This window comes from Corylus avellana, chromosome ca2 (genome assembly GCF_901000735.1).
Source record: "Corylus avellana chromosome ca2, CavTom2PMs-1.0".
In the NCBI taxonomy this organism is placed as follows: Eukaryota; Viridiplantae; Streptophyta; class Magnoliopsida; order Fagales; family Betulaceae; genus Corylus; species Corylus avellana.
In genome coordinates, this window is record NC_081542.1 from 24,492,101 (window position 1) to 24,499,851 (window position 7,751).

The window sequence follows — 7,751 nt, forward strand, 5'->3', positions numbered from 1 at the left end:
GCCCAATACTTGGTCCATCAAAAATTTCTTAACTAGATAGTTGAAAAATCGCTTAATAGATAAATATCATAGTTTATGCGGAAATAAAGAATATTTAAATCAAAGAAAACAATCACCAAACTATGAACAATCACATGTCATGATTTTGGGGACGAAGAGGAAACCCTTTAGAAAACAATCTAACAGTGAAACCTCTCCTGGGCAGTCAAACCCAGGAAATCACTATCACAAGATATTTAGAGATTACAGACACTAGGAACACTTACAAACCGATGCAAGGCCTTGACTCTGTAAGATCGACAAGCCTCCAACTCGTCTCCTCGCTCACAATCTTCTTCAAAGTGATTCTCCTTCACCGGACCCTTCTGATAGACTTCAATTAAGCACAATGAAACTAACACAAAATCCTCTATGAGGAATAATAAGGCTCACAACAATTGATCATTCAAGCACAGCCTCTCACAAACTCTAGGGTTATAAAATCCGTACATCTCTCCTCTATATATATATATATGTCGAGCCATCCCATCATCTCCCCATATTTACTCCTCCTTTTTGTCACAGCATGATAAGAGGTCTTTATGTTTCCTGAAACACTTCACAAAACATATTAAGGCATATGTGGAAGAGGAAGAATATAAACAAAACTTATGATCATAGAAAGAAATGGCGTAAAATGCAAGATCATGAAGAAACATCAACCAAACTTCCCCTCAATGTATGACTCTTTAATCAACAAGAAACTATCTAGGTGCATAAGACAAAAGAAAGAAAAGAAAACAACCAACTAAAAATACTTCTGTCTTTTTGAAATTTTTAACAACAAAAAAAAAATGCACACATAAAATTAAACAAAAAAAAAAAAAAAAAATCGGTGCAAAATGAAAAACAGCATACTCTAGGATATGCAAAGATATGCAAGAAAATCAATCATGTGCATGTTATTCACTCACCTAACATAAGGTGAGTTCATTACCACTCCCCCTCAAAGGGTGGGTGTTTCATTCTTCCTAACCCACACTTGAGTGATCTTAGGTATAGGTTTATGGCCTTTTTCAAACACATCTAACCTAGATAGCACTTCTCTCATCATTATGACCAAACCCTCACTTTCTTTCCTAGAATATGACTTTTCATTTATATGCCCACGAGGTTTCAGATTAAAACAGTAGGGTCGAATGTGACCCACTTTTCCACAATGATGACATGTAGGGACAAACCTTTGAGAATGTAATTTCCTAGGAGGATGCACGACTCTAGGCTTAGGGTAAGATGCATGAGGCTTAATGGAATTTTTCTTACCTTTCCTACCCAAACGAGTCGAAGCAACTGCTGGCTTTCCTTCATCTGAAGATTCCTCTGCTTTAATTGGTTTAACAAGAACAATCTCTGAAGTAAAGGCACGGTTAGAAGACAAAGAGGCTATTTTATCAAATCCTAAACCAGATCTGTTGCTATAATGCTTCTGAACATGCAGCATTTTATTAAGCTCTTCATTAGAGAATTTACTCAAGTGATTTCTAGTTTCAATCAAATCATTTTGAAGGAATTTATTCTTGGCAATTAACACATGGTTTTTAGATTTAAGAGTATTGCAAACAACATGTGAATCACTCAAATTTTTCAACAAATTATCCCTTTCAAGTTCAAGATTCTTAACATCCTTAACAATTTGTAGGTTAGTATTTCTAAGCATAGAAAAAAATTTCATCAAATTGTCAAAGGAGTTTTGAAGATCACTAACCCTATTCGATTCATTATCAAACACAGACTAACCATCTGATTGTTTAGAATCATCAGATTCATAGCATGCAACAAAAGCTACATAATTAGAAGATTCATCTTAGACTTCCTCATCAGTGTCACTCAACGAAATATTGAAGGCTTTTTGCTCGTTAGGCTTATTACTCTTGAGGTTTCACAATCCTTGTGAATATGATCATAGCCAGAACACTCATAACATTTTGGACTGTGAGGGTCTCTTTCATTCCTATTCTCAGTACTCTCTTTATGTTTTCCAAATCTCTAGGAAATTCTATGTTCATTCCTATAAAACCTTCAGCCTATCAAGGCAAGTTCCTCTTCATCTGGTGAGTCCTCATCAGATAACTCATCAAAGTTCTTCCTAAGAGTTCTTAGGGCAGGATCCTTATTTTTCTAGGTTGAGGCAAAGAAAACCCATAAGTCTGAAGAGCACCAACAAACTCTTCTACCCTCATGGTATTAAGATCAATACATGACTCAATAGCAGTAACCTTCATTCTGAATCTTTCAGGGAGTGATCTCATAACTTTTCTAATAAGCTTCGTGTCAGAAACTTTCTTTCCTAAATTTATCATGGAATTTGCAACTGAAGAATATTCTATGGAAAAAGGCGATAATGAGGAGGATGCGGAGAAGGATGGGGTTTCTCTGCAGAGGAGAATTCCAGATTCTATTTTAAATTTCCATGGCTGTGAGAATGAGAAAGAGGTTTCTTTGGCGGAGACTGAAAGTTTCAAGAAGGAAGAAGAGGATGCTTCAATGTTGAACCAATTTACCGAAGACCTCGATGATATAGAATTTATACTTGTTGATAATGGCTCAAATTGTCAATAAGTGTGAAGATAATTGCTGGAAAATATCAATATTCAAGTTGGTGGGCTCAAGTCATATTTATCTATAAGAGGATAATGTTAGTTTTAAAAAGAGTCCAAGAACAACTTGGAATTTGATTTTTTGGAGAAAATGTGTGTGGATAAACATGTGGGTTGCAATGCTTATCTTCATCATGAAAAAGACTTTGTATTCATAATGGTTTCGTTTTCCCAGTAGCAATTGGATTAAAATTGTTCTCCTATTTTTCGTGATTAGCCACTATAAAAGGACATGCAATCCTTGGTTAAGTGGGGGATCCGGAAAATCCAAATTGGTGAGAACACTTTGTGACTTTTCTTTACTGGGTATTTGAGATGGACAATTGAGTGAAGTGTACAAGGGGTTAAGGGCTTGGGTTTGGGATATTAAACTTGAGCGGTTCAGGCTTGTACTATTATACTCAATATTTCTCAATAGTAAAGAAGGAGACCGGATCACGCCCCGTGGACGTAGGCATATTGCCGAACCACGTAAACTCTTTGTGTATGTGTGTGATTGATGTGTGTTCTCGTGCGTTTTCTTTTCAAACTTGTCTTTCGCATAAAGGGCTGGTGGGAAATTGGTAACCAATTAATTATCAATTTTCCCAACAATACTTAAGAATGAAAATGATGCCAGAGCTCCTGGGATGATCAGAGATGCTAACTCGGAAGAAGGTGGGGAATCGCAAGAATCTGGAGAGATGGAAGCTACTACAGAGAATCCGCAGGAAATGAAGTAAAGGAGAGGATTAACTGCTGTTGCTGCTCTTAAGCTGCTACCATGGCCCTGCACTTGTGTGCTGGTGTTGTGACAGCTTCTGTGCATCGCTAGGGCTTCAGGTTTCTGCTTTGTTTTGCAAGTTTGTTCTTTAGTTTTTGAATTTACATAGAGATAAATGCCAGTCCAAACAAGGACCAACTTTTAGTATCTGTTGTTTAGCTTTGAAGAATAATAAACAGTATTGATAATCTGGTTTGTTCTAATTGATTGTGGCTTTTTGGGATGCCATTCATCTTAGGGCTTCTTCCCCAGTGGTTTGTTCAAATTCCAGTACTTTTCTCTCTGAATTTGCTTGTTTGTTTGCAATTACAAGCCACATATTAGCTCAGTCCACCTTTGACATCGTAATTAATTTTGGCACCAAGATAGTTCCAATTTCAATTTTGACATCTTTATGCCTAGAAATGCTTTTCAATAGTGTGTGCCTTTTTGGGTTTCACACTTTCTAAATCCCCATTCTGAAAGTGTTTGGCCCTGCAAAATTTTCCTTTCCCTCTGTCGTAATGTGAGTTTATCTGTGGCTAGTTTCTCTGCTATGATTTTGCAAATTTGTAACTTGTAGTTTTTTGGCACTGCAGGTTTGTGGTTTTGGGTTGGGATTGGTTTGTGGGTTCTGCATTTTTTTTTTTTCTGCAGTAGTTGTCTTGCAGATGATTTTCTGCAAGTGTTCCAGTTTTAAAACGAGAGAGAATTGTAAAGTTGTTCTTAATTTTTTAGTAAAACAAAAATGGTAATATCTGAAATCTAGTGGTTCTCATGACTCCACCATATATAATGAGGTTCGTAAAAATAGAATTATTCCAACAACAAAAACATGTAATTGATGTGCATAATTCTAGAAGAAACTGTTTGATTTTTTTTTTTTTAATAAGAACAAATCCAATGATTGGTTTATATTAACATGTTATCATTATGATAATTAAGGGATAATAATGAGTTGATTGCATTTAGATGGCACATTTGTAACAAATTCCTTCATTTTAGTTCATAATATTCTCTTTGTATACTATGCATGTCCTAATTTATCTCTTCAACTATAGATTATTTACAATCAATAGTCAAAAGAACATGACAACCATTGAAAGTCAAATCATTCCTTAAATAGGGATAGCTAGTTTTCATTTAAAGAGCCTATGGGAATGAGAAAATCGAAGAGAAAAATCAAGATGGAAATAGGGCGTCAAAAATTGCTTTTGGTTGCCCTTGTGCTACTTGTCGTTGCTACTTTTCCCGCAGACGCCAGAAAGCTTGTTGCAACAACAGATGGAAATGGGAAAGAAAAAGAAGTTTCCTTCGAGCCGAAGCCTGATCTGAGCGTTAAACGACATGATGTGAAATATGGGATGCTAAGAGAGGCTTCCAATCCTCCACCTGCTCCTATACGCAACAATGGGTAGTTTGGGAATCCATGATTCCCCCTCCTCGTCTCTCTTGAGAACCCACTAGGGAATTATAGAATAATCTTCCATTCAACATATGAGAGGAACAATAATGAGGAAATTTCTTCAAGTTGTAAGAAATAATCCATGATTGGAACAAGAACGTTGTGAGATAAATGAAGAAGATGTTTTTGTGTATTATTATTGCTATAATTGTGTGTTAAAATATTGATTAAATGTTCTTAATTAGCTTATACTTTTGAGATAAGTGATAATTTAACATGCATAGTATCAAAGTTAGAAGTCCTAAGTTTGAACCCTGACTTCATCGATTCACATATTATTTCAATTAAATATTGTGCATGTTAAGCCACCCTTAAGCAATTAGGGTCAAGGGATCTAACTTATTTAATCAAATGTGTCACGCCTCGATTCAAACCTAATACGCGATCTAGTTTAGAAAACGTCAAATTCTGACTAATAAACAGTGAAGATTGCCTCTCTCTTTTCTCCTTACTAACTATTCATAAGCTTTGTTATTTTTGATAAGATCGTTGAAGCAACCGACTACTCCAAAACGCTCTCTTTCTGAAGAAAATCACAAACAATCAACTCCCTCCCCCCTTCCTCCCCCTCTTCCTCTTTCTCCATCTTCTTCTCACCTCTGAGGAGGCTCTTTCGTCTCCTTAAAGACCATATCCAACGCCTTCGACATTTTATCCTTGTTTAACAACTCCATCGTCACATCCTCTATCTTTGATCGCCTAACCACCACCTCCTCCACCAGCTTCGTCGTCGCCCGTCCTTCCATTGAAATTTTTGGTTTCGATTTTTCAAAAATCAGATATGTCTATTTCAGGAAACCTCATCCGTGCATGCGCCTCACCACCAAGCTCCTCAACCTCTCTACTTTCACCCAGTCACCACGCGCCTGCGAGTAGATCTTACTCAAGGGCTTAGGTGTCACACGCGCCGGCGCATGAAGAAGTATTTCATCCACTCCGCCACCTCCCACCGGTCTCCTAGAGCCATCTGTTGCATCCCAACATCCGCTGTGGGCACATGGCTCACCCACTCCGCTTGCCAATTGCTTCGTCGTCACCTTCCTCGACCCCTTCCTCCACCGATGCTGCTTTTTTTTGTGTATATTTTTACTTTTCATGTTGTTTTGTTATTTTTTTTAGTGCTCAAATTAAGTATATTTCAATGTTGGCTTCACTATTGTTTTCGCTATTGTGATTAAAAGAGGTCTTTCAGTTGTTGTTTTGGTTCTTAGATTCTCTAAGAGTAAAATTATCCACGATGCCACCATGTGTCACTCGTCTTCTGCTGTCTCTGGATAAGTCTTTGCTCTGCCGATACCATCACAAGACAACATTTATGTTTTTTCAAATTCATTTGTTATTTGCTTTAATTAGAATTCATTTTTTAGTGCACAACATGTAGTTAGATGGGCATCTTTCAACCTTGCGTTCGAAAGCATTCCTGACTGATATCTCATTCTCTCTTCCTTTCAGATATATATATATCCACAAAATTTTAAATGTCCTAGAAATGTTGAACCTACTCAACATTTATCAACACCAAGTCACCAACGAAGAGGGCTTAAACCAAAAATTCGCAATTCTCACAACTTTATTCAAATTTATCTTTCACAAAACCTTGTATTATAAACTATTAATCTCCAAAATGATAACCAATATAGTAGAAAATACACTTAATATATTTTGGAAAACCATGATTTTGGACATAATTTTTTTTTTAAAATGAAATATGAACTAGTTCAAAATAAGTTGAATTAATTTCGTATTTAATCATAGACTGTTTTTTTTTTTTCTTCTAAAAGTAATTTTATTGCAACAAAGAAATTAACAAGCTAGGAGACCACCCCATGTGCTTCTAAGCACTTTAAGAAATAAACATGTAAGAAGAGAAGAGAATGAACTCCAAGCACTCAAAAGGGTAATAGCTAGGAAATTAAACTGGAATTTGGTGTCAAAATGTAGTGTGGAAAAATGTTTGGTGTCAAAGCATGTGATTGATGTTCATAATTCTACAAGAAATTGGATTCTATTTTGGGGTCTGAATTTAAGATACGATGCTCATGGAGTGTCAAAAATTTACCTCTGCAAAGGCATGCTAGTATTGCTAACAACTTTGATGATAAACTTCTGGATTGTGAAAAAAATATAAATATAAATATATATAAAAATAAAATTTTTTTTAAAAAAAGGTAAGGACAATTTGGGCCAGAACATAAAATGGCTCCAAACTATATTTGTTGTTGGAGGCAGAACATTTTTATTCAACAAATATCCCACAATACCGAAGTGGCAATCAATCGTTTGATTTTTTATTTTTATTCTTTTAACAATGACTAGTAAGCTTTGTGAAGTCATTGTAGAATAAAAATGTTCCAGCATTACTCAAAATAGATAAAGGCAAAACTTTTGGTTATATCCAAGAAATAAAGTCGGTGATAAGCTAAGTTGGGATCAAAAGATGTTCATTGGACCCATCAGTAGGATGAACATTGTTTTTTCTGTTTTTCAAATGTTGTTGGGTGGGGGTCACATTTGAAAACCAATATCATCGATATAGTGAGAAATTTTTCCATCCAAATATGATTTATACTTTGTTTAACTCTTTGAATGTCACGATCCGGATCAGTTTCCAAATCGGTAGCATATTCCAACGAATCGCGTCCCTGCCCAATACTTGGTCCATCAAAAATTTCTTAACTAGATAGTTGAAAAATCGCTTAATAGATAAATATCATAGTTTATGCGGAAATAAAGAATATTTAAATCAAAGAAAACAATCACCAAACTATGAACAATCACATGTCATGATTTTGGGGACGAAGAGGAAACCCTTTAGAAAACAATCTAACAGTGAAACCTCTCCTGGGCAGTCAAACCCAGGAAATCACTATCACAAGATATTTAGAGATTACAGACACTAGGAACACTT